Source organism: Anser cygnoides, chromosome 2 (genome assembly GCF_040182565.1).
Source record: "Anser cygnoides isolate HZ-2024a breed goose chromosome 2, Taihu_goose_T2T_genome, whole genome shotgun sequence".
NCBI classification, from domain to species: Eukaryota; Metazoa; Chordata; class Aves; order Anseriformes; family Anatidae; genus Anser; species Anser cygnoides.
The window spans coordinates 60,488,055-60,515,159 of NC_089874.1; the positions used below are offsets into that span (position 1 = coordinate 60,488,055).

Here is a 27,105-nt window from a genome sequence, read left to right on the forward strand (position 1 = left end):
AATTGTTTTTCATTGTGCTGCCAAGGCCAAGGAACTCAGGTGTCCTGGTTCAGAAGAGGTCCTGAATGCCCACAGCAACTTCGAGGACCTCGAGTCCTTAGGTATTTCCAAAATACGGGCCATGAACATGTGTGCCTGCACACATGCATGCACATTTTGTTTGTTTGTCATTCGTAAGCAAACGAATTCACTCTCACTTTTCTGATGTTTCTGGGAGGGAAACTAAAGGCCCCTGCGGCACCAGCCCCTCTCCATCAGTCAACCACTTACAGCAGGGAGCTGGAAATTTGGCACCTGGCCCTGCATTAGCTTTTGGTGCCACTGAGTGGAACCATTTGCAGGAGATGGGAAAATCTTCCTCCTTCTCTGTGCCCTCTTTTGCATTGCCGGACTCTACACATACCACCTCCAGCGAATGCAAAGACAATGTCAGTAAATAGGCCGGTCGTGTGCTGGGCAGCAATGCTCTTGCCAAATGCAGGGCCCCGTGACATCATATGAGCTTTTGTTTGTCTCTCAGTGGTGAGAAAGGGAAAGAAAAAAATGGGGAGAGAAATTTGACTTGGAGCAGCTCCCGCTAGCCATTTATTTACCTTGAGTGCATGCTTCATGGTCTTACTCACGGGTTACAGTCATGGGTGCACATAAGGTCTTGAGAGTCCTCAGCAGTAATCCCTCGACAGAGGAGCTGGCTCGTTGCGTGCTCAAAGCATTTTTGCTTCATTACTTTTCTCATCAGATAACAACATAAAGTAACATCATTGGTGCTTCTGGCAACTGCTGGGCTTCCTTTCCCCCACGCGTCACTGACGCACATGTAGCATGGGAAATGCTCCTCTGTTTCAACCCACAGCTCAGTGCTAGGTCAGGCGGCCTGGGGTGAGGAGATGTGCAGAGCTGAGCAATCAGGAGCCCCAGTACGGGACGCAGACGGCCACTGTCCCACTGGAGGATGCACAAGTGTCCATGGCATTTGGAAGTGCTCTAGGCTCATGGGTCCGCCACTGATGATGAACATCCTCTAGCATGCCAGTGCTCTATAGGGATATGAAGTTGGGCCTACTTCACTGAAGTCTGGAAAGGAGAGGTGGGAAGGGGAGAGAGGCCAGGAGCAGGAAAGTAACTGGTCACACCGTGAGTCACAGCGGTGTCAGAAAGGCAGTAACTTTAGCCCGCAAACAGAAAAGCAGAGGTACCTGCACTAGTTCAAAACAAACATAGTCTTGGCACCAGAGTGACGTCCCATAGTGACTTTCACAGACATTTTTCTTAGGCCATTTCCTCTCTGACACCATACTTCTTGCCTCCTGTCCCATGGTGAAGCACACATTGAAATAAACCCACATATGCCAATTCACCCCAGTCTGACGTAGTTCCATGGCGCCTGCTGATAATGTGCTCACCACAGCTTGGCCCTTCCGTCCCAGACCAATTCATTCAGTTTGGACACCAGATAAAGGATGGGCTTCATCCAACTTTACAGACCTACACTTGGCCTCTTCGTTGCAGCTCCTTTTACAAGCAAAGAAGAGAAATGGGCAAGATTCGCCTGACCTGTTTTAGACACCGACCTGGGGAGGGGATGACTCATAGCTGTGCCTATATTTCCCCATATTCTCCTCCATAAAGGGAGCATAGCGTGACTAGCTCACATGGAGACATCTATGTTTAGTCAGATGAATCCCACCCAAAGTGGCTGCAGCTGCCGGAGGAACATGAGCTTTCTCATAATCGCTTCCCTTCCCCATAGTTTTGGGGCAGAGGGAGTTAGTTGAACTGATGAGTCCTTGAAGGATTCCTCAAAAATTGCACAAAATATGCTTGGAAGGCTGCGTGTCTGCTTGCATCAGGTCCAAACATGGTTCAGCAGGCTGTGAAGGTCCCAGGTGATAGGGCATTCAGAAGGCAAGCCAATAGTGGCATTATTACACTCTCTGCTAGCAGGCATCCTGAAAATGGAAAAAGCAAAGACAGCAACAGAAGGAGCATCCAGGACAACTCTTGGGTTCAGACAGCTACTAAGTTGGCCACATCCCAAGAGAAACAACTTCCGCTCTGTCCCCTGGCTCCTACCCTTACCTCTGCCTTCCTCCTTTCCCTCTGCTTTCTTCGGTCATTTCCCTCCTGAATATAAACTTTTGGGAGGCTTATTTCCTTGCACCTGTTTCAGCTGTGATGTAACTGCGGTAATAACTCAACCACTGTTGGATGGAAGGTTACAGCTATTTCTTGGTTCCTTTCTTTTTTATTATTACTTTATGGTTATATTTAGAGATGGGCCCAGATCAGAGCTGCACAAGAGGAGCACTCCCACGGTTTGGGAAAGTCTGGAGCTGGAGTCAGACCCCTTCATCTCACCTGGCCTTTCTCTTGATAATGTGACTCCAGAACCCCAGGTCTGAAGCTGAAAAAGTTCAAATATAAGTCATAGTGCAAACTCTATAGACGAGGCCAGTCTGTGGTTGTAGTGGGACAAAACAATGTGCAAAAACTTAAATTCTGCCATAGCATGTAATAACTTTCTGCAGTCCTTGATGGGAAAGAAAGTCATTAAGAAATGTTGGGAAAGCCAGCGGCTGCCTTGCCTTCCAGAAGTAGTAACCGAGATGCTTGACACAGAGATCAAAGTCAATGGCAATAATGTAGGCTTCTGTCCCAGGAGTATTGCCTATGTGGCCTCAGTCCCTCGCTGTATACTTTAAGATCACATGTCTTTTAGTCACAGAGAAAAACACATTTTTGGATCTGTTGTTCAATGTGACCAGATACTTTCTTCAAAGGGATGTTCTGGCCTCCCAGCTGCCAGGGTTGAAGATGAGCCTATTTTGACAAGCCGATAGGACCTCATGTTCTTCATTGTCTGGTCAACAACACCACCAATACTGAGCTTGAAGACTTCAGCTATACTGAAGCAGCACAGTCCTCCAAAAACTTAGCGTGTCTGTGCTGTGGGTAAAGACCAGAAGAGACCAAACCCCGGAACTGGCTCATGCGTTGTGCACAAGTGATTTTGGCAGGTGATTCAGAGACCGTGCTGCAGGGAGACGCAGACCTCCCCCAAGGTCAGCAAGTCATCAGGGCAGTGGCAGTCCTGGACAGGATCACAGCCATGTCCCAAGGACAGAGAGACACACTGGACCAGCTCATACCTGCCAAAGAAGGTATGAGCGTATGAGAGTTGAGAGATGCCCAGGAGATGAAAATCCCAGTCAAACTTTAAATATGCCAGCTGGAGATTTCCTCTCCAAAGGTGGACTCAGGCATATCTATGAAGTAGGGTCTCATGCCATAGCTGAATTAGTGTAATTCAGTGTCCCCTCACTGCAATTCTGTTCTCCAGCATCACAAAGACAAACCAAACCTCTCCTTGGAAAAACTGACTTGAGTGCACGCTTTAACCCTTACTTGACAGAGGCATTAATTTTCCCAGCCACCAGGACACTTCAGTGGCTCTCCCTGGCATTCCCATATTCCTGCTAGGAGGTGGACACCAGGTAAGACTGCTGCAGCCCAGGGATGCTCCTGCCGATGCTTCTGACTTCCCAGGTCCGGTCATTTGCTCCCGGGTTCACAGCACCATATGAGCCCTCTCACCCATCTGAACCAGCAGCGATCGTGGAGGTAGTCACCACAATGACCCCATAATCCTGCTTTCCAAGGCAGAGTCTTCTGTCCTGTAGGTACAGCCTGAACTCTTTGTTCCCAGATGTATTACTTTTCATTTAGCTAAATTAAAACACATTTCCTTGGATTGTGACTATTCAGCCAGGCAATTCCGATCCCTCTGTAACAGTAAACTATCCTCTCCATTATTTACTAGGCTGCAGGTGGACAGACTGAAACACTAGCCCTGCATGGGCTGCCCCCATTCAGCTCAATGGGCTGTTGATGCTGTACAATAATGACAACTATTTTGGTGTCCAGGGAATCGATTATTTCATAGTTGACTCTTTCAGCTGAAATACTCAGCTCTTCTGAGATTTGGGAGCACATTTGGGATCACTGAAGGAGTAGCATCCTTTCCTCCGCAGCCTGTCTCATCGCTGCATGATAACAGCCTCTCACTGCCTCCCCCTCTCCATTTCCTCTGTATGTGGAAAAGCACAGATAAGAAAGAAACAGAGAAGGAAAACAGATTCACTTCATTAGTTTATGCTCCGAGTCATGCAATGACAGGGCTGCTGAACTGACATCAACCCCCTTGCTGTCCTCCTGGCCACAGCTGCATCCTACCCTGAGCAGCGAAATGCAGCCAAGTGGGGAAATTGAGGCACAGAAAAAGTGAAAAATCAAACTGTCCCCTTCCTGTGAACACACGTGAGCTGCTGCTGTGAGGTTTCCTCTGCAGCCCCCTGCCTCTGTGCTGTGTGGCCCTAATGCTCCGTAGCCTGCAGAGCAGACGTCATGCCCTCCATGTCTTCTCCTGTGCCACGGCACAGATGAGCTGTGCGAATCCGGACAGGAAAACAAAACCGAGCAATCTGCCAGGGGTCAGAGCCTGTTCCTGCTCCCAGGGAAGTATAAGCCACTGGGTCAGGGAGCTTGCCTTCTGTTTGTGACAGCGTGTTTAGCAATTTTCCAGGAAGATCGCTCTGCAATGACCACATCCAAACCATAGCATTAGTAAGAGCATGCAGCTTTATGGAGCGGGCTTTAAAACTGACCACACTGCTGCGGGGATGCATCACACACATGGTGTGGGTGGCTTACCACCTAGCCTCTTATCCCTGGGCTTATTGAATCAGAGGCAGTGTCATGCTGCGGAGGCCACCACGCCACACACGCGTACCTTTCTGGTGCACGTTGCCTAAATCCTGTTGATCAATGACTTCCTGCACACTTACTGGAAGGCTGTGGGAAGAGGCACATAAAACTCCCTGCACTCATTTAGCCCTTCTGTCAAAGCTGGAGAAGTCCTGGCCTGGCTTCAGCTAAAAAAACATATGAAATATATAATCTGAGGCCAAGCAGAATGGAAGTGGATGGCCAGCCCGGATATTGCTGCTCTTTTTGCACAAAGGTTTTCTTCCGCAGCGGGTGCGGGTGATCCACCCGAGAGCCCAGGTGCTCCAGCACTCACCAGGTACTGCTCTGACAGGGCAGAAAGTCAGGCTAATGGTAAATCATGTCGGCCTACTATCTATAAGCATAACTCATCCATGGTTAGAGTGCTGTGACAGCTGTGAAAAGCACAATTCATTTCCTAGCATTTGCACTTTTGTCTTCTCTTCACGGCTTCATCTGGGGCACTCACAATGAAGCCAGCAGAGAGCTGCATAAAGAGTGGAAGAAGGCCTATCTGGCAAAGGATTTCCAGATTTTGAGATCTGGCTTCCTTTCAAATATGAATGGAAAACAAAAATGTCCACATGCTTCTAAAGGGGGGGGGGGGGGGGCTGATTAAAAACAAACAAACAAACAATAGGATGACTAATGGTTATTGATGGCTTCATTTTTTTGGGACTCAACTTGAAGTACTTTAAAGCAACCCGAGTGAAAGGAGTTAGACTGTGAACGCCTTCTGGAAATCAGGTCCCTTCAAATATGCAAACCTGAGCACATGAAATGGAGACAAATAAATAAATAAACAAATAAATAAATTGCTTATGAACAATGCAGCCCTGACTAGAAGCATGCAATTTTGAGAGATGACCAGAGCAACTTTCACAGAACCAGACCCCACCAGAAACATGTCATTTATTGTTTCTCTTTCCAGACAGTTTTACTGTTGGGTTATCATATTCACATCAAGCATCGTTTGCATGGAAACAACTGCAGAGAACTGCAGAAAAAATCATCAGCAATTTCAGTTGTGATTATAAAGTATTCATGACAGAAATGCCTACATGGATCTAAAAATCAGTAAAATACTTGGTTATGCTATATTGAAACAAAACATGTTTATGTATGTTTTCCTTTCACTTATAAACTCATGCAATTAAATTATAGTCTTATTTGGCTAGAAATGGTTGTTAAAAAAAAAATAAAAAATTGCAAGGCAAACTCTTATTCCACAGCTGGATTAGTTTAAGCATCTGCATTGCAGTAGCATGGGGAGCACCATGCTAGCAAGAAGCCTAAACTGAAGCTAACCTGTAGGGCATGATTTCTAAAGATGTTAAAATGCTGATGGTTGGTACACAACAGGACTTTCACAACAGCTTGAAAGCTTGACGTACAAAGCTATTCATTTAGAAATGCACTGTATAGCAAACCACTTGGCTGTTCAGCCAACTTATGTTCTATAAGCCCCAAAAGTCTCCTGTGTTTTCGCTATTGTGAATCTTCACAGTCCCAATAAATTGGTAACTCAAAAACAAACAAACAAACAAAAAATACCAAAAAAAAAACAACAAAAAAATGAAACACCACCACCACTACCAACAACAACAAACAGAAGAAAAGCTCAAAAAAAATTTCATCCATGGTATTTTGATGTGTATTCAAAATATTGAAGCTATTGGCATTAAAGGTATCCTGAGCAGGTAGCAGCATGTAGGAATGATGGTAGTGGGAATGAAGAAGAAAAGTCCCAAGTGCTAGAGAGACCCCTGATTCTCTGAGCAGGAGCTTGGAGGTGGCAGGAAATACCAGGACCGTGTTGGTGGGTGTGAAGCTGGCAGCATTGGTGTTGTCAAACACCCAGGTGCCCTGCACTTCAGACCACCAGGCTGGGATCATCCCAGGTGTATTTTCTGTTTCATTTTAAATTAGGAAGTCAAGGCAAGCAGGGAGGAATCTCAAATTCAGTGTGACAAAACCAAGGCAAACTGATCTGGTGAAGAAGTCAAAGAATGAACATTTAATTTTTATTTTTTTTTCAGATGTCCACACATTAATTCCAGGAATTTAGGTAACTGGCAACGGGAAATAAGAGTAAAAATAATACTATGAGCCTGGCTGTGCTGAAAACCCTCCAACACCATGATGCTGCGGTCTCACCAGGCACGGAAGAAGTGTCAAGATGGATGTGTCCTGGCTGCCCTGGGTGCTGATCGCTTGAGACTTGATCAGAGCAGGGGATGCTGATTTTGGGTGATGCTGGTCTCCTATTAAAAACCCAAGAGAGGAAGTATGGGGAGCTCTCAAGACCACTCAGACAAGGAAAAGAAAATTCTGACTCCTTTCAGGAGCCATCTTTCATGCAGGAAAGAAGAAAGTGTGAAGGTTGCTATAGGTGACTTCAGTTTGAGAAATATTCTTGAGGTCCCACTGATCCAGCAATAAAACAGCCTAGAGTTTCTAAAATTAGCAAATAATACTTACGCAGCAAAGAAGCAATTGCACATGGAAGGAGATGGCTTTATGATGGACCTCATGGCTGGCCACTGCTGATTCTTGAGTTGGAGGTGGCTGTTTGCATGGGGACTGGTAACTGTGGCCTGATTCTCTATGGGCAAAGAGAAGAGATACACAAGTAATGATTAATACACACGGCTACTGTAGCAGAGAGGTTTCCCAAAGGTCCTCAAAACTGCAAGCCAAATTAGTATGGATGAAAAATCTAAACAGAATAAATCTGAATGAAGAGTGTGCAGGTATACTAAAATAAAAGAGAAATGAATAGTTAGTCATCCCCATCCTTTCCACAACCATGCTCAGAGCTTAAGCTAAAAACTCATCCAAATTCAGCAGCAATTGGAAATTACTAAATAGATCGCTAACAAAGGAAGAATAAATAAAAAATATTGATGATGTTGTGAAATGCTGAGATGCAGGGAGGGAAGCTGTAGGCCTCAATAGAAATCATCCTGCATTGGGAACACAAAGAACAAAGAGCACAAAAAATGCACTAAGGACAGAAAAAAAATGTCCTAGCAAAGATAGACATCAATCATAAAACAGACAATGTTGATGCTGAAAAGGCTGACAGAGTTACTTATTAACCCTGTATGGGAAAGCAGCGGCAAGGAGTTTATTTCCTGTGAGAAGTCAAATTACCTTTCAGTCCATTGATAGGCAAGGACAACAAATTTAGCAGCTCAACCTTTTGCTTGACTGCTGTGCCAAAAGGGGCTCAGGTGGCATCCTGCAAAGAGCTCTGCTTAGGAAACACCAGCCTGCAAAGCGTGGTTGGGCTTCAGGTAAGTGGAAACCCCTGGCAATGCCCCTCTGCCCTGTGCAGGGAGCAGGACGCAGGAGAAGGGGGGTGCAGGAGAAGTGGAGTGCAGGAGAAACTAAGTGCTGCAGCCATGCAGGAGCATTGGCGGAGGCTCCAAGTTGTGTTTGCCAAAGGGGTGCTAAAAACCTGCCAAGAAGCCACACAATAAAGAGCAAAGCTGCATTTGAGTGAGACACTTTCCGAGATGAGTTTATTCCTGTCATCACAGAGAGGATTCAGAGGAGCATGGATTTCAGCATGAGGGACGAGGACGTCCCCTCCTAAATCTTTCTCTGTCTAGCAGAGAAAGCCATAACGACAGCTCAAGGAGGGTGACTCAAGCCAGATCAAATGAGAAAGCTGGCACCAAGTGCTAAGAATGAGGGCGAATAAATTACTTAGCAGGGTCGTGGATGGCTCTGTTTCTGGATGTTTTCATAGGCTTCGGTAGGGAAAGCACTCACACCACCAGCTGCAGGCAGCCAAGTGCCTCGGCCAGTCTCTCCAGCCTCTCCCATGGAGAAAGATAAAAACCCGTGCAGAGGATGATTCGCTGTACCTAAATTAAGCATCTGCTTTGAATTGTCCTCTGCAGGGGCCCACCTCTCTCTCTTTTCCCCAGTGTTTGCAGAGGGAGACCAGGTGGGTGCCAGGTACATGATTTACCTGCCTGTGGCTAGCACAGACGTCCTACCTACTGTCTGCAGACAAAAAGTGCAGCAGCCTCACTCCTGAGGTCAGGATTCAGAAATTGGCACGAACGATGCCTGCAGCCATCTGTGCAGATCCAGCAATGACCCACGCAATTCAGACACTGAGCGGAGCACTTCCCTAGAAAAGGTCACCAAAAAGCACGGGCTTGAATCCATTTATAAAGTATTCACTGAATATTGTGGACAGGCTGCTAGCTGACTTCCACAGCTGGCTTCCAGCTCACAAATGGCTCACACCACAGAGCCACAGGAATAATCAATACCCACAGTATGTAGGGAAATGCAGTCTTGGAAGTACCATAGCTGGAAGAGTTTTTGCAGCAAAAATCTCAGGCTGGACAGAACAAGGTCTACTTGCTTTTATTTATATGTGGGTGAGAAAATCTGGGATGTGGATTTGCCTCTGTTTTGCTTTGCTTTTGGAAGTGAGGTAACGATATACTTTTTTTTTTTTTTCTTTTTTCTTTTTTCTTCTTCCCCTCCCATTAGATCTCTATCAGGGGTGGTCATTTTTCACAATCCCAGCAAACACCTCTATTTCTTCCTTTGAAGAAATTTTCCAAGTTCCTTTTAATTTATTCCATCTGGCTCCTGTTCAAATGTCATTTATCAGCTGGCTCATTCAAAACTGCTTGCTGGGGATGGATTGCAATCCATCACTGCAGCTGGCGAAGAAGCCACAGGCATGCAGCTTTCTGGCTACCAGCTGCCCAGGTAAAACCTGGCCACCTCTGTGTGCCCACACATGGCATGCGAATTGCCGAGGAGCCTGGGGACTGTGGGTCTCTGTGGGCAGCAGGGAGCAGCAGGGAGCCCAGGTACCCATGGTTATGGATGGCTCTCTGAAGTGGATATCTGCACATCACAGGCAGGAGGTGACGTGTTATGCGTCAGGCTTGGAAAGGTGTCCCTGCTCTTTCCTTTCCTCCAGTCTCTGTTTGTAAATCTCCTTTTCCTTGGGTTGCAGTTTAGTAGTATGAAACACACAACCAGCCAAGGCTAAGGGCTTCGTCTCTATGCTAAAGATCTGAACCATTTCTAAACTGGTTCAGTTAAACCACTGAAAACTGCTGTGGGAACACCTCTTCTTCGGCTGAATTCTGATCAGGCTGACTAATTCCCAGATACACAGAAGCAAGTCCAGTGTAAATCCATGCTAAGAGGCCTCATTTGGAGTTTACTCTGCTTTAGTTGAAGTGTTTTACTAGACTAGAGTGGCTCATTCATGGGAAAAAAAGCAATGCAACCTATTCCTATGCATGCACAAAGCGGAGAGCTGCAAGACCATTTTGTTTCTCATTCCCGGTCTTTCATTAAGGGCCATGCGTTGATCATTTATTTATTTCTAATTTAGCAACAGCAGTCCCATGAACTGCCTCCTTGACCTGAGGTGGCTGCCAAATGTTTAGTTCAGGACCAATTTCAGTGCTACTGTAATCCCCTGCACTGGAGAGCTGGAGCAGAAGAAAAGCTGAGCCAACCTGAAACTGGAGCTGTGCGAATGGCGCCAATCTAATTAAGTTATGAAAAACTGTCCCTCTGGAGATGAGTCTCCTGCAGCTCGCAAGCAAAAAGGTGGAGAACATGTGAATCTGGCCACAGGCCTCAGCTGTTGACAACCCAACTTACAAAGCATCTGTACGCATGCCCTTCGGGAAGGAAGATAAGTGGTACTCGGGGGAACCACGCGTTTGTTTAACTCTTTGTTCCGTACTCAACCAGGCAAGGGGAAAATGTTTCGTATTGTGCTGAATACCACCTCAGGTTCTGGCAGGATTACTTGTCAATATTATTGCAGCCTCTTCAGTTACAGTGCTTCAGCAATAAAGTAGTTCAACTGGCTTTGAAATGCAGAAATTCAGGCAACACAATCACGCTATGAAAGAGCGCTCATTAGCCTTTGGCTGACCTTGAAAAATTGTGTTTCTCTCCAATTCTTCCACAAATTGCCTTTAAGGAGACCTTCTTAGTTCCACCAAGTCACAAGGTTTGACTGTGTGACTCATGTTTTTTAGCCGCTCTCTCACGATCACAAGGCGTACTTGCCTTTTACACACAGCCACAATTGCTACAAGGAGGATATGTAAAAATGCACTGACGGCCTTATTAATAGTGGCATGTTCTTATTTGTTTGGGATTTTTTTTTCCAACCTCAAAAGTTTCATAATGAAATAGTTGGTCTTATAAAAAGTGTCACTCATCAAGTCAAATTTTATGGCTAGGTCACTGTGAGGACTCTGTCAGGTTGTGACCGGGCACGATAAAAATCCCATAGCTGTGGAAGCTGAATTAAGTGTAATCAGATACTTCTGGGGGCATGAGCTGGCTCTCAAAGGGATACTGTCTCTTGTCCGAGACAAATAGCACTGCTACACATTTCCTCCAAGACCTTGCTGTTGCTGGACACAGGCCACCAAGCACGCTGAACCAGGAGGTCGCCCATGCCTGCGTGCAGTGGCCGAAGCAGATGCAGGGCTGTAATTCCACCCAAAAGAGGGCAGTGGTGCTCGTGGCCACGCCGGCAGGCAGGCCAGGCGGGAGTTTGCTCTCCAGCTGCTCGGCTTTCCCAACCAGCTGACAGAAACCCTCCCCAGCTCTTGGCACCGGCGGAGCAGAGCTCTCCCTTCGCCTCTGCTCTCACTTCCTCCCTTTGACTCATTAGCCCTTTTGCCATGATTTCTCTTGAAATTCAAGGGAAGAAATCATGTGGATCCGTCCAAGTCCGTGCTGCATACCCCGGGCCAGGTGCCTCGGTGTCACCCCACCGATCAGTCCCTCGGCTGCCAGCCCATGCGTGCCCCTTGCAGCGGCAGCTCTTGGATGAGCTGAGGCTTGGGTGTAGCTGGGAATGGAAAGTTGGACAGGCTGCAGTTTATGGCAAGCAGGCAATATCCAGAAGCTTGATGGCACAGGAAACCACTGATACTGCAAATAATTCAAAGCAATTAGAAAATAATTCCTAATCTGCCAACTTTTCCCCCTGTGTGAGTGGCTACGTGTTTTCAAGCAGCCTGCTTGTCCAGCCCCTAAGAGCTCACCTTCAGCAGGTGTCGTTTATGAAAAAAAATTATCATCCCTGAGCACCTGCTGCCAACACTTACGCTTATCATGCTCATCACCCAGCCATGGTGGGCACAAGGATTTCCACAGCCAAAAGCCAGCACGGGTCCCAGCGTCAAGGTGGGGAGAGACACCCACTTTGCTTCCCAGCACCAGCGGTTGCTCCGCCTGGCAGCCTCTTCTGTCTTGAGCTTGTGCAGTTAATGCTGCTTTCTTGGCTCCTGTGCTAAAAACACCAGACATAATAGCAGCAGCCAAGGTATTAACAACAAAAACAGCAGCAAAGACAATAGCAACACAAGCGTAGCTCATAAGCTTAGCTTTGTTTAATGGTACAGGATCTGCACAGCCTCTGGGAGCTGGACCCAATGCAAAAACCGCAGCCAGCTTTCCCTCCTCTGCTGCTTTTGATGGCTGGGAATGACTTTGCTCCAGACCAGCCTTTTACTGTGGGGTAAAGTGAAACAGCCCCAGCGTGGGGCAGTGAATGCGGGCCTTGAGTTGTGATTTATGACATAAATATATTTATACAGTGTTTCACACCACAGGTGAGACACAGAACGGGTGGGTAGCATGGCACAGCAGTCACCCCGGTGGCGCGGCTCTGCCTCCAGGTAGCTCTCTGTGCCCTTATGGGGTTCCCAGGCAGGGGAGGTTGAGCCTGCCATGGCCTGGATGGACAGACAGATGGGGGGCACTGTGCTGAGACAAAGCTGTTGAGTTGTCCTTCAGGCTACATGCTGAGCCTGACCCTCCCAGGTGGGAGAAGCCTGGCTAGGGGATGGGGCTAGCTTGAGTCTGGATGGGTGGATGACACCCACATAGCTCCTGGTGAGACAACACTTTCAGAAAGCCTCTGCTGGGTAGCAGTGTCACCCTCCACTGACAAGGGGCAGATGCCATCCTTTTGGGCTGTTTCTTCCACTGACAGAGAAACCAATAGAGCAGGGTCAGACTGTGCTCTGACTATAATGTCCTCAATCACAGATGTACCTGCCCTGAAATGACCTGATTGCTGTGTGTACCCAGCTTGTTTCTTCAACATCTGCCAGCACCTGGACAGACAGACTAGGGCATTTAAAACCTGACTCTATTCTTGCATTTGAAAGCAGACTGTCATCTAAGTAAAGAGCAGAGTCTATCACACTCTCTGAAGATCCTCTTCTTTCCTGAAGCTGTCTGGACACTCTCCCTTCTAAGTAAAATCTAAAAACTTACCTTGTCTTTCCAAGAGGGAAAACCTACTTGCACCCCTAGAGGATGAGATACTGCCCTTAGTGGAGCATGGTGCAAACAACCAAGCCAGCAAGGTTACTAATATTGTCACCGAGACAAGCAGTCCTGGATCCTGCTGGCTCTGTATTACTCCCAGCTTTGTGGCTGGTGGTGGAGGCATTGTTGCATGATGTACCTCTGCTTGCCAGTGCCTCTTGTACTTGGCGGCACTTACCAGTAGATATCTGCAGGTAAAACTCCAGCTTCAAGAGCACCACAGGCAGAAACCTGTGTGTGCTGTTATTTCTCTGCTATTTGCATGCATCTGGTTAGATGTCAGACTAACTCTCCACTTCCCTGCAGAGGTGATTGTACCAGGACAAGGACCCTCACAGACAGTACGATGCAGCGTGGAAAATATGGGCCTTTTTCTCCAGAGGCAGAGAGAAAAATTAATGCTATTGAGTGTTAGGAGAGGATGAGCAATGTCAGTATTACCGCATTTGGGAAAATGCAAACATGAAATTCTTTCCCAGTGAATAGTGACAGTACCGTGCTATGTAGAAATGTGGGGAATTAGGCAGTGTCATCCCATGTGATTTGTACATATTTAAGAGGGAATTAAATCCTTGTGAACCTATCCAGCTTTACAGATGTTGAGGCCTGATTTGGCTTGCTGGTGTGCCAGTTTTACATGGAGGCAACTCCACTGAGACCTGTGGAGTCATTAAACACTGACAGAAGAAAGAGAAGCCTCAGATGCTGCCACCCTATTCACCACGCCAAGGAACAGCAGGCATTTCCCAAACACTTCACCCATTGAGCAACAGTAGCAGCACTGGCGAGGGCCTCCGTGACCTGCTTTGCCCACTGCCATGCCCATGCGCCCAGGGGGACCTCCTTCAGGAGAAAGAGGTTTATCTGCTCCCCTTCTGCTTCTGGCCTCCTTGCAGTATTAGAGGAATGTCAGCATCTGCCATCTGCCATTTGCACATCATCACTGCGCACAGGCTTTAAAGGGGCTTTTGCTGCACCATTTGGTGCCCAGATTTCCATTCCCTCTTAAATTACTGTCGTATACTGCAACCACTTTAATGCTGGAGCTCATGCAGCACCCTCTTTGCTGAAAGGCTCCCTTTCCGGTACTGTAATTGCAATACACCCCACCGTAATCATTATCACCCCTGTTGAAGGATTGCCTTCCCACTGCATACTGGGCCGTGTGTGCTGGCTGAAAGTAGCCCGATGACCTTCCTCCTTGTTTGCGCTTGCTAGAGAAAAGTCCAGGCCCAAGCAGCAGGCTTTTAAGCAGGGTGCCACGAAGCCACATGAGGGGTGTGAGCCTTTCCATCTGCGTGCCGCAAGGCTTGCTGCCTCATGCAGAAGGAGCCGGGCGTGGAAATGTCATGGAGTGCAAAGCACGCTGAGCACCAGGAGCAGCCTTTGAGCAAGTGGCAGGCCGAGCATCCCCTTTCCGCCCCCATCCAGGGAGGAAGGGTGGAGCAGGCTAGACTGGGACGGGAATGCGATCCATATCGTGCTGCTGCGGGGTTTGCATACCGACAGAGTGAAAACTCAGGCAGCCACGTCGGGTCTCCCCCCTCCTCACCCTTCACCAGTAACTTTTGGCTTCAGGGTGGGTATGGGGACGTGAATGTCCATGTGTGTAAAGCAAAGTGTCTGCACATCATGCGGAGGAGCCGGGCTTCAGTGGTGATGGATGCTGGTCCCTAAGAGCCCTCTGGCAGCCCCGCACTGCTGCAGCCCAGTGCCCGTGCCAGCCCTTGCCAAGCAGGCCCTGTGGTCCTGTCTTCTCTGGGTCCTGGAAGCAAGCCATGGATGCTGGGAGAAAGGACTGGCTCCCTTCCCTTCCCTTCCCTTCCCTTCCCTTCCTTCCCTTCCCTTCCCTTCCCTTCCCTTCCCTTCCCTTCCCTTCCCTTCCCTTCCCTTCCCTTCCCTTCCCTTCCCTTCCCTTCCCTTCCCTTCCCTTCCTTCCCTTCCCTTCCCTTCCCTTCCCTTCCCTTCCCTTCCCTTCCCTTCCCTTCCCTTCCCTTCCCTTCCCTTCCCTTCCCTTCCCTTCCCTTCCCTTCCCTTCCCTTCCCTTCCCTTCCCTTCCCTTCCCTTCCCTTCCCTTCCCTTCCCTTCCCTTCCCTTCCCTTCCCTTCCCTTCCCTTCCCTTCCCTTCCTTCCCTTCCCTTCCCTTCCCTTCCCTTCCCTTCCCTTCCCCCTTCCCTTCCCTTCCCTTCCCTTCCCTTCCCTTCCCTTCCCTTCCCTTCCCTTCCCTTCCCTTCCCTTCCCTTCCCTTCCCTTTCCTTTCCTTTCCTTTCCTTTCCTTTCCTTTCCTTTCCTTTCCTTTCCTTTCCTTTCCTTTCCTTTCCTTTCCTTTCCTTTCCTTTCCTTTCCTTTCCTTTCCTTTCCTTTCCTTTCCTTTCCTTTCCTTTCCTGACAAACCCACCCGATTTTGCAACATTGCAAAATGAAGACTTTGCCCGTTGTTTGTTTTGTGTCCTGCTGAGGGGAGGGACAGAAAGAGCTGGGTGAGATAAAACAATGGAAATTAGAGTGGGATGGAGGAGTGTGAAAAACAAGAAGGTTGAGGTTGTGAACAGCAGGACCCAGCTTGGGAGAAAAAAGACCTTTTATGTATTTAGGCAACATCTTATAGCTGTGCTACATATGTGTCCAATGCCAACCCACTACGTACCGAAAGCACAAACAGGTCTGGAGTTGCTAACAGAGCCCGCTGGGCATTTGTAAGCTGCTGTTCAGCCTAAGGATCACCTCACCTTCAGCTAAAGTCTATCACGTCCATATTGGTGCCTGTGCAAACTAAACTGCCTTAAAACAATAAAAACCAAAAACCCAACCCCAAGCAACCCCAGGTCTAAGAACAACCGTGGAAATCCCGTCAGGTAATCACGGTGAGCCTGGCACACTCAGCAGCTTCCTGGGGCTGCTCCTGGTGCCACAAGTTCCAGCTCTGCATGCAGTCCCCGGAGAGGGTGGTGGTGCTGGTCCCATGGCTACCAGATCCCTCACTCGTTTGCCTTCTCTCCCACTTTGTGCCCTCTTCCATTGTTGTGGAATAATTTGGAGAAGTGGTTGGAGTGCAGCAAAGAACAAAATCAAAGGCTGCAGTGCTTGGCAGCTCCACCTGGGATGGGCGGTTGGGTGCTGAGTACCTTGTCTTTACGAGTTATGTGCACAAGGGGCTCCTGAGGATCCCAAGAGATGCCTATCTCCTTCTAAACCACCCAACCCCATTTTAAAACAGCACTCTTATTTTCATGTTTTCACAACACGACATTTGCAGGCATGTGATTAGCCCTAATTAATGCTTGTAATCAATGAATGCTTAATCACTGCTGGTGAAAAATGCTGGATAAGTGCAGAGTATGGCTTGATTGAGTGCCACTGGACTGGCTAATGGATAGCTCTATTACTCTTAGATTCTGCTTAAGCAGGCAAAATATCTGGGCTGGTGTAAAACAATCCTGCATTGATCTCTGCAGCCAAGTGGGGTCCTTCCAGTAATTAGAAGGGTGGTGACAGGAACAGACTCTGCTGGCTGCAGGACCAGAGGGACTGGGAAGTTTTTTTTAATTTTATTTTTTAATCTGAAAGCCATGCAGCAAATAACAAGAGGACTGGTCAGCTCTTTTGACTTTAAGCTGTAAAAAAATCATTTAGCATTCCCTGATAAGCCCCTTGATTTAAACAGAGAAGCAATTTCTGCTCCCTGGGAGTTCCACTTGAGTAAGTCTGGCCCCAAAATTTCACAAGCTCAAATCTCTGGAACCAAATTCCAGGAAACATTCATATGTGGATGATACATCTGTAACAGATACAAAGGGGAGAGGGGAAGCATTTGGCAATTAGGAGCTGGAATCATTTATAACTCCAGCTGGTACTTCTCTTTTTTCAGGTGAAATGTCTTGAGGGGAGGAGGAGAACCTGTCAGTGGCATGCTTTGCACTATGTCTTGCCTTTTCTCCATATCAAGGCTTGCCTCCATGAACCCTTCCAAATGAGGCCAGTTTCACAGGCACGGAGAAGTTTGTGCTCTCGATTGTGCTCTGGTCTGCAGCACCCTGTGTGAATGCCATGGAGAAGCATCCTCACTGCGGTTCTCCGGATGCACGCTAGCATGCATGAGAGCAAACTGTGCAGAGCATGAGGGATCATACATCAGAGCCGCGTCCCAGTTCCTTGCCTGGCCATGCCTCCATGGACCCTGCGAAAGCAGGACCACCCGATGCCAGGCACCCACAGGCACCGATCCCAGCATGACTGGGGAGGGAGCAGAGGACAGTAGGGATCTCCAGCACACTGCAAGCTCACTCCCACTGCTGTGACATGGCTGATGCTTCATGAAGATCAGTAGGGAATCATTTTAATAGAAAGAAAAGGGACTCAAGAAAAGCAAAAGAGGTGTTAGCTATGGGGAACTCATTTTCAGTTTCCTTGTAAATCAAGACGGGCTCCATGGCACTCAGCTCACAGCTCACCCAGGGCTGACTTGCAAGGCTGGGCACTTTCAGAAACCATGGCACGGGCACACACAAGTCTCAGAGTGGAAGTGAGGTTTCAACAATCTGGTCCGTTGTCTCTTTAACTTTATGTTCAAATGCTCAGGCCTGTGCTCCAACATAAATACATTGCCTGAGTTTCCCTCCCCCTGCACTGTTCCTCTTGAGCTGTGGAAGATTATGCTCTATAGATAAAAAAAGTGCTTGTTTCTTTGACAAATGCAAGGCTTAAAGACCACCCTCTGTTCTTGAGCAAAATTAGCTTATCTTTGCCCCAAAAAATGTTGTTACTAAATATGAGCCATCGTTTGTGTGTGGCCTGAATGAGACGCTCAATTCATCTTATTAGAGGTTATCCTTTGAGGAGCTTTAAAAGGAAATGCATTGTTCTTAATTATTCTTATCTCAACAGCTGTATAATTCCTGGTTTTGATTTTAAAAAAAGAATATCCAAAGAAAGATTATACTGAAAGCTGGAGATGGGTCTGAACCCAGATTGTAGAGTTGAACTGCAGCTCTTACTCTGTGCTAAACTGTCTTCCCCTTGAGAAGGTTTGTGTCCTTCTTTTTCTCTCAAAGTTAAACATGAATCTGTGCAGAAAATGCCAGAAAGTCTTTGAAGGGCAGGCTTTGTGTTTCTTTCTGGTTTTAAACTTGTCCTAATATTGTTATTTTGGCTATATCAGAAGACAGTGAACAAGACGTGGTGAGGAAATACTACCTTCCTCTGTCGTTCCTGCACCCCTGGCTGCCCTGAAAAATGTTGTACATGTTTTCATCAGAAAGGCCCAAACCCAGTATTTCTTTTCCATTCAGTGAAAATTCTAAAAAATTTCAAAGCAAATTGAAATTTGAGTGAAATGCACTACCAAGCAAAAAAAGCCGCTTTCTGTTGGTTAAATGTTTGCACAAAAAGTGACATTTGCTGTGATGCTGTACGGTTGTCACAAGCTGCTACCCACTTTGAAGTGGAGCAGCACATAATGGATCAAATTCTCCACGGAGCTTAGTGCCAGAGTTTCAAGTGCTTGGCATCTCGCATTTGGTCCAGCTTCTCTGAAGTGGTCAGCATCCAGCAGCTTCTATTGTGACAGTAAGTGGCAAGATGTTTTGCGAAAGGGCTTAGCTACCAAGCTGCTGATTTTTTTCTGAAAAATCTGGTCCAGGATGGTACTGAAGGCAGTTTCAGCTGGTTTGATTGAACCAGCTGTTGAATCGCAGCGGATTCCTTGAACTTCTCATTATAACATGCCTCCACCACGACACACTGTCCCCTCTCCCAGCAGCTAGGTAGTCAGTACCACCACTACCATTTTATCAGAAACAGCAGCCCACGTGCGCACTTGGTGCTGGGATGCACAGGGAATACATGTGTGCCATGAAACACTGCTGAAAGGACTCGAACTGTAAAACAAACAGGAGCCAATGTGAACCCTGCATGTACCAAGGATGCTTTTGGTTGACATCTTAAATGATCAGCTTGATGGAAAAATCTCAGTTTCAGCTGGGTTATTTAGCGCTCATCACATTTGAAAATCAGACTGCTTTGGTGCCGTGATATGGAACTAGGTGCTGCCTTTGATATGTACTTGAAACTATTAGGAATTAGACAACCCTAACAGCCTGGCTGTGGAAGCTTTTTGTCCAGTGTAGCAGACCTTAGCCTCACCTTCTTTATACTCCAAATACCAGTGGAAAGATTTAAAATAAGTTAAGCAGCTGCTATGACTGCTTACTATGCTGTGTTCCTTTTGGCCTTGATGTAGGAGGTTGGAGTGAGGATAAACTACCACATTTGCCTCACTGAGCAGCTGCACATCCCGCAGGGGCTCCTTTCAGCCTGGAAGAAGCGCAGCTTCTGCATCCCTTTCCGGTATGTCTTCAGTATCTTAGCCAGGAGGATTTGATCAGCTGGACAGTCAGAGATCTTCTCACAACAAGATGCTTCCCATAGCACATTCAAGAAGTGTTCAAAGATGTGGTAAGCTCTGTGCAAAGAGTATCTTTGGAGGTGGGGCAGCCAAGAGGCCACGCAGGAAAATCAGAGCACTACACACGGTATGTGGTATGTGGCATGGGCCAGTGGATAGGCACCAAAACATGCCTTAACCAGTTCCTTCTGATGACCACAGGGTGAAACAGCTGCCCAGTTTGCATGGTTCATCACCGTTGCTTGTGTTATTGGCTTGCTGGGCATCCAGAGCACTCTCTTCCCTCACATAGAGTGCACGGCACCCGACTCACACACCCTGAAGGACTGTTGTATTTCCTACATGGCAGTTTCCAAAGAGCTAATCTTGAACTGAACATGCTATGAAGAACTTCTGTAAGTGTCCCAGTGCAGATATTGCCAGCCTCATCTCTGGCAGATAGCAGCAAGGGACTGCTAGCAGACACTGGTAGGACAGGGAAGCACAGAGCACATTGTTCAGTTTCTCATACATGCTTGGGGGTAAAAAGTATGTTTTTCTTTCCACTAGATCTTAAAATGTCAAGCAGCTATAGAGCATGTTTGTAGATATCTAAATCATAAGGATTTGCTTGTTGCAGTCATTCCTTGGTATACTATCTGCGCAGTGATAACAGAGGATAGTAAAACAGCCTGCAGTGGGCACTCTCCATACTGACATCCATACAGCTGTGGCTGCTGGTAAATTCAGCAAGCGATGGTTATTTTGTAAAAATAATAATAAAACAACAACAAACAGCTAACATGAATGCGTTTGTGAAAATCACCTTCTGTCCAACACCCAGCAACTACCCAGCACAGAAATATAATTTCTGTGAAATAGGTCTACTCATTAAGTGGTGTTTGATCAGAATACCAAGCTTCACCTGGAACAAAGCACAGCTATTACCAATGGGGGATTTAGGTCCTCTCTCCTACGGCGTGCATTTCTAATCCCCCAACAGTGACGTTCTTGCTTTTATTTCTCATTAGTGAGAGGCTATGGGAGGACTACAAGATTAATGACTGCAGCATGGCCTCACTCAGTACCTACAACAACAGCAGCTGTTCCCTCATACAAAAAAAATATTTTTCTCTGGGTGCTCATTCTACCTACACCAGCAGTAGAGATAAGGGCATTTACAGTTTCCAAAATCCCTTATCTTTATTTCTAGACATTCTTAGAGAATATATAAAGCATCACTGCTAGGCGTGAAACAAAAAAATGACCCCACAGCCTAAAGATGCACTACAGCCAGATTTTAAAGAAATAGCAAGGGGGTATGGCAGTAGGCTATCTCTTCCAAAGCCAGCTCTGACTGCTATCCAGACATATGCTTCACAAAGAGTGAAACTGCCAAACAGGTATTGATCACAGAGGAATTTTTTCAAATACTTATTTTCATTTAAAAAGACAAATTCCTGCATCTGAACAGAACCTGACCATTAATGGGAACTTTAAGGCACTGTCCACACAGAAATAACCTTTTGCCCGCACCAGAGAGATCAGACACACACACACACAAATAGCTTGACTCATCCAGACGGTAATTCAAAGCAGCAAAATACATCCAATCCTACCCAAAACCCCATTGTGTACTTTCCACGTGGAAAATAGACGGCTCCCACAGAGAACATCTTGTTGTCCTAAGCACTTCTGAAGTTACACTAGAAAAATCTCTCTTCCACCAAGTCACGCAATATTAATGGACACATAGCTACTCATCACACACACACACTACAGAGTTTTCTACATTTACGTAGTTGCTAGGGATACAACTCAGTGGGTCCTCTTGACCTGAGGAATGATTGAGCAATCTCTGTGCACGCACTGATTACAGAAACGGGCTGGGGGTGCCTGGTACAACTCATGAGCAAGCTTGTGTCCTATACCGTGCAAAGCATGCAGCTGACTTATACCAGTGGCTTGAGCACCAACTAATTTTAAGACTTGTTCCTGTAGTGCAGTCCTGGCACTGTCTGGTTCAGGCTTCACTGAAGATGTAATCTAGTTCCAGTATCTTTCCCAGGAAACATGTGGATGCCCCATCCCTGGACCTGCTCAAGGGCAGGGTGGATGAGGCTTTGGGCAACCTGGTCTGGTGGGAGGTGTCCCTGCCCATGGCAGGGGGTTGGAACTGGATGATCTTTAAGGTCCCTTCCAACCCAAACCATTTTGTGATTCTGTGATCTTTGATCTTGTTTTACAAACTTGGGGTGAAGCACTGGGCTGACTCTAAATGTATAAATGTGACCATCCATCACTCAGCATCCAGAAGAGACAAGAACTCACCCACTCTGCATCGTCCCAATGCTTCTAGCTGCCAAAAGACTCTCTTTTAACTGGAAAGGAACGACCATGCATTTCTGCAGCAAGAGGATCTCTCACATCATAAACACACTGTTGTGAATGTAATTTTACCAGAGGATATAGCTCTCTTTCCATTTAAATTAGGGAGGGGTGAAAAAGGTTGGACAAAATAAAACCTGATCTAAATTTCCTCTGAAGTCTTGAGATGGACTTAGTAGAGAATTAGATAGAATGGTCATGTTAAAATAACTCAATCTCATTTGAAAACATCAAAGAAACAGAAACACCACAGGCCACATTTAATAACTGGCTGCCTGAACAGTGAAAGGAAAACTGTGTAAGCACCACCTCATATACCAAATATGCACTGATGTGTGCGAAAAAGGATATTCATGTACTCCACCACCATTTCTCCTCAGGCAGTTGTCCATTCCCTTGCACAAACCTGGTCTTGTACAGACAGAAAGTAATCAAATCCATTTGTAAGAGCATTTTGGGTACCTAATTTTGAAAACCTATCCCCAGACAATACACTCTGCCCAAAGAGGATTGGTATGCTCCACCAACATGAAAAGCTGTTGCCAGTATTAGTATTCAGGTGGGTTCAAATTTCCATAGGAAGCCTGATTTTAAGTACATTCATTTCTGTGTGTCCAAATGGAAATGCTGACTTCTGCAGGGCAGGTTTTCAGTGCTCTCTTTTTCAAAAGAGCCTTTCAGGGTGTCTCCTGCTCGAGCTCTCTCAGCATCACTCTGGGCAGTTTTGGAAAGGTAAAGCACGTTCCTCAGTCAGGTATTTTCTTTCTACCTCCTGTGAAGGGACCCATGATCCTTCTTAAAATGCTTCCTGGCAGAAGGAGCATTGCAGTGAAGTTTCCAGGTAGTGCATGGAGTGACTAAATGAAACCTCTGGGAAGAAGTTCAGCCTGACAGCACCAGGCTCCAGGCTACAGCTGTGCCCTCTGCCAGACCAGATAAGAGCTGCGAAAACGATCTTTGTGCATCTTTCAACCCTGTTATCTGTCCACCGTCCTCAGCTGTCTCAGCACTGGGATAAACGTGCTCTGGGGAGCCCGAGGCAGGCTGGATGCTGCACAGTGGCCCAGCCACCCCACCCCGAGGGATCTGCCACCCGCCCTGGGCACACAGCAAGGGAAAATGGGTCGGGAGGATGGGTGTGAAGCTGGCTGAGCAGAGCCCAGAGGCTCTGGCCCAAGATTTTGCCAGTCAGCTTTATTACAAACATTTGTGGCGTCCCAACAAGAACACTTCAAAACGCTGGCACTTGCACCGCAGGCAACAACTGCAGAGCGCGGCACTTATTTATTTATTTATTGCTATTTATTAACTGAAAATGAATCTGTTTCTACACTTTTTAAATTCTTCTGGGGGTGAGGAAGAGTTGTTAAACTCTACTGCTTGCCCCATGCAACGGAAGGAGCAGTTTTTCCATGGCTGGGGAGCGAGGAGCGTGCTGAACGGAGGCTCTGCACAGCCACGGTGCCAGCTCTGGCAGGCTGTGCCCATCGCAGGCTGGCCTTATTTCAAAATTTGGGAGCCAGTTTTAGCGCTCAAGAAAGTGAGAAGCAAGCAGCACGGCTGTGCCACCCATGCTGCCCTGCACAGCGTTACCAGCACCATGCCTCTTAGCCATGGCCTGCAGCAGCCTTGTCATCCCAGTCCCTGGGAAGGGACCTCTACAGTTTTCCCCTATTTGATTTCTTATACAGACTTTTCTACAGCCTGCCTCACCAAAGTGCAGTCAGGGCCTCTGATCATTGGGTTGTGTCTTCTTCCCATGCTGTCAGGTTGAGTAGTGGCTTTATTTCCATTTGACAGAGGCCCAGCATGAGCCCCAGGGCCAGCCCAGGAGCTGGGGCCAAAGGGGCAAAAAGCAGGCTCTGGGTGCAGGCTGGGGTGGAGGCAAGAGGGTCCCGGCACAGTGTTGAAGCACATGAAGGGCAACCTGGAGCTGCCAGTGCCAGGCCTTCACAAACACCATGAGGGCAAACGCTAGCCCAGCCCAAAGCCTGGAAGTAGGAGGAGAGGCAGCTCCCCTGGTGGGTCCATTTTCAGATTCCCATGGCCTTGGGAGGTCTGACAGATCAGTGCTCTGGGGAGGGGATACCTAGAAACTTTGTTTTTTAGCAGCAGGGACACCTCTCAAAACAGCTGTGTCCAGAGAGTCCCAAACATCTGCAAAGCTTTTGGGTTCTGCTCCTGTGTTTACTAGGCAGAGGCAGAATAGTCCATATTTCCCAAACTTCTGTTCTCTTTGAATTATTGCAGTTTTGAAATGCAACAGTATCATCCATGGGCATTCAGAAGAAAAGCTAAAAATAAATTTAAGAAAATAACCCAAGTATTGGGGTGTGTGTGTCTCTGTGTGTGTCTCTAAAAAACCGAGACTCCAACCCTGATCTAAACCAGACTGTTTCTTTCCTCACCCCCCCCCCCCCCCCCCCCCCCCATCTCACTCTCTTATTTAAAGGGAACTGGAAGGGAAAAGACGCCATCAGTCTCTGAGTCTGTAAACCTTTCCCCTCCCTAATATCTGAGACAAGACTTAAAGAAGAACCAGTCTGGAATAGAACATGAAAAACCTTCTGAAAAATGACTAGAGGCCTAATGCTGTCACTGTCCCATGTTTATTTTTCTTGCTTTGATGTCTGATGTCAAAGAAAAAATAATGTCATCTGCTGGAAACTCAAACATGTTTGCATTTTGAGGTAATTAGAATTAATGTTGGAGGGCAAAACTAACACCGCGCCACTCCAGTCTTTCCCATGTGAGGAAAACATTCCGTAATGACTTACATTTAATCTGGGAGCTGGCAGTCAGTCAGCAGCAGTCCGGATTCAGGCAACAGGGCAACGTTACAAAAACCTTTTCTGAAATAAAATAAAATAAAAATAATAAAAAAAAATGATAATAATAATAGTAATAGTAATAATAATAATAGTAATAAATAGAAAAACTATCTGTATATGCCCTGGTTTGTAAATGCCAGCAGGGGCCTGCAGCCTGGCTGCTGATCCAGCCCCCAAAGGGTGCAATTCTGCTGAAAATGAGTGGCTGACAAGGGTGTAAATCAGGGAGTAATGGCAGCACTGGTTCAAGACCACCACTGCTTCCTAAGTACTCAGCACCCACAATTGCCACCAGATTTTCTGAAGAGCTTGAGCCCCCATTCACATCTAAACAAGGGCCAGACTTTTGTAAGTGCTTAGCAGGCAGCCTCTTCCCACTGTGACATTAATGGCAACATGCTGAGCCCTTTCGGAAAACGGGTCATACATGTTTGTTTTGGACCAGATCTTGTCACCCTTATACATGTTGAGTAGCATCATGCTCAGTGAAGAGTCCTTCTAAGCAGTGCCTCTCTGTGTGAGTGGTGTTGTGGAAGGACTTCTTCTTAAAAGACAAATGCAAGCTGTGTTGCTCAATAATACCATGCTGTTCGGGGCTGAGATATTATGGTTATTACTGAACTATGAAAACCTGGGCTGAACATAATCAAGCTGAACTGAGTAGGTATGGGTTGAAGTTTGGCTCCTGAGAAACTGGATTTGGTCCTCATGGGGCAAAAAGAAGAAGAAGAAGAAGAAGAAGAAGAAGAAGAAGAAGAAGAAGAAGAAGAAGAAAAAGGTTATTTCTGGACTGAGGAGTTTCATTTGAATTACTCAGCTGTCTTCAGGGGTTAAAAATAGAAAAGAAACCTTTTCCAGTTCAAAGAAAATAAATGGCTACACTTATCTGTGTGGGTAATTAAAAACAGCTGAACTCCAAGAGCCGAAACCTTCCACACAGCTAGTCCTCAGTGAGGAGCAGCTTCCTAGCAACATTTGACATACTAGAAAATAATGGCATTATTAAGGATTGCTCTGGGGTAAGTGCAATGCTGTGTGCTGCTACATTCAAAGGCAGGTTATTGGCGATAGAGGCCCACAGTGCCTCTATTGACCCCAACTGTAGCTAAGAGCAGAATAAACGAGGTATTTTCCCTTCTGCAACTGTGCAGAGGCATGTGCCCCGGCCCTTGCCATTGCATGGCTGTTGTCACCATCAGGATGACTGCAGCGTGGCTAACGCACTCATGTGACTGGGCTTGTGCTGCCATTCTACCTCATGGGTTCCCCGAGACCTGCGGGGATGTCACTGGTTCAGCGATCCTTTTCCCTCTGTCATGCACCGTCATCGAGTTCCTTGTTTTCTGCCTTCCTTCACCAGATGATGTGGTCTGACCAGTCATGCGGTCCGTCGGAGGTACATGAAGCAGAAATGATGCAGGGTGCTTTCCACTGGCCGGTCGGAATCCAGCTCGGCGAGTTTCAGCAGAAGGATGGGGCAGGCAGAGAGGAAGAGACAGAGGAGACGTTCTCACAGTGAAACTCTGCTTGGCTTTCTGTGGTCACGTCACAGCTCTCCTCATCTCCTCAGACTTCAACTGATTGCCACTTGACAGCCAGAAATCATCTGCAAAGGCAGCGGATCAGCTGGAGGAATCAGCAATGTCTTTCTGCACAAAGGACAATGTTTTAAAGGCTGTTCTTCTTCATGTTTCATCCAAGAAGCCTATAGGAAAATGAAATCCCAAACTTTGACTATTATCCAGATCATCAGTCTTTTTAAGCCTGCAAAGCTGAAAGTAGATACCTCATATATTTGCAACATATTTTCTTTATTTAGCCATGGCCAAAAAAGAGTAAACCAATAGCATACTATCCTCTTTAAATTTATATTGGCCCATACAGACAACTCCAAAGACAATTTCCCTAATCTGTGACTGCCTCCCAGGCCTGGACTCTTCCAGGCTGTTTCCCATGTTGACAAGACAAAAGCATCTCTAACAACTGTGCAAGGTATATTCCTGCAAATGTCAAGGCCATACAAATTCCTAGGCCCTGAGTGCTGCCTACACATCAGATGTGCTTCAGCCACAGCCAAGCAGGAGGCTAGAGGAGGGCCATGGGATGACTTTCTTGCTGTTTTCTTCAGCCCCAGCCTTCCCTGCTGCTTCCCATCTTCCCTACTGTTCACCTTCCCCCATTTTGCTCCCTATCTTTCTGAATAATACCATTTTCCTCCCTATCTTTCTGAATAATACCATTTTCCTCCCTATCTTCCAGGCAAGTAACCTGCTTAATACACAGCTACGGGAAGAGCCAAGTGCTGATCAGGGGATGAAGGGGAAGCGTGCATACACCTTGAACCCAGCAAGGAGCTCT

General features: G+C 46.9%; 1 long non-coding RNA gene across 1 annotated transcript; it reads right to left on the minus strand.

Moving 5' to 3' along the window:
- Window positions 1-5,736: 5,736 nt before the first annotated feature.
- On the minus strand, window positions 5,737-26,966 carry LOC106042874 (uncharacterized). The gene is made up of 4 exons (XR_010829330.1): window positions 26,003-26,966; window positions 24,694-24,768; window positions 7,267-7,390; window positions 5,737-7,049 (listed from the first exon to the last, which is right to left on the minus strand). It is a non-coding gene; the product is annotated as an uncharacterized lncRNA (long non-coding RNA).
- Window positions 26,967-27,105: the final 139 nt, after the last annotated feature.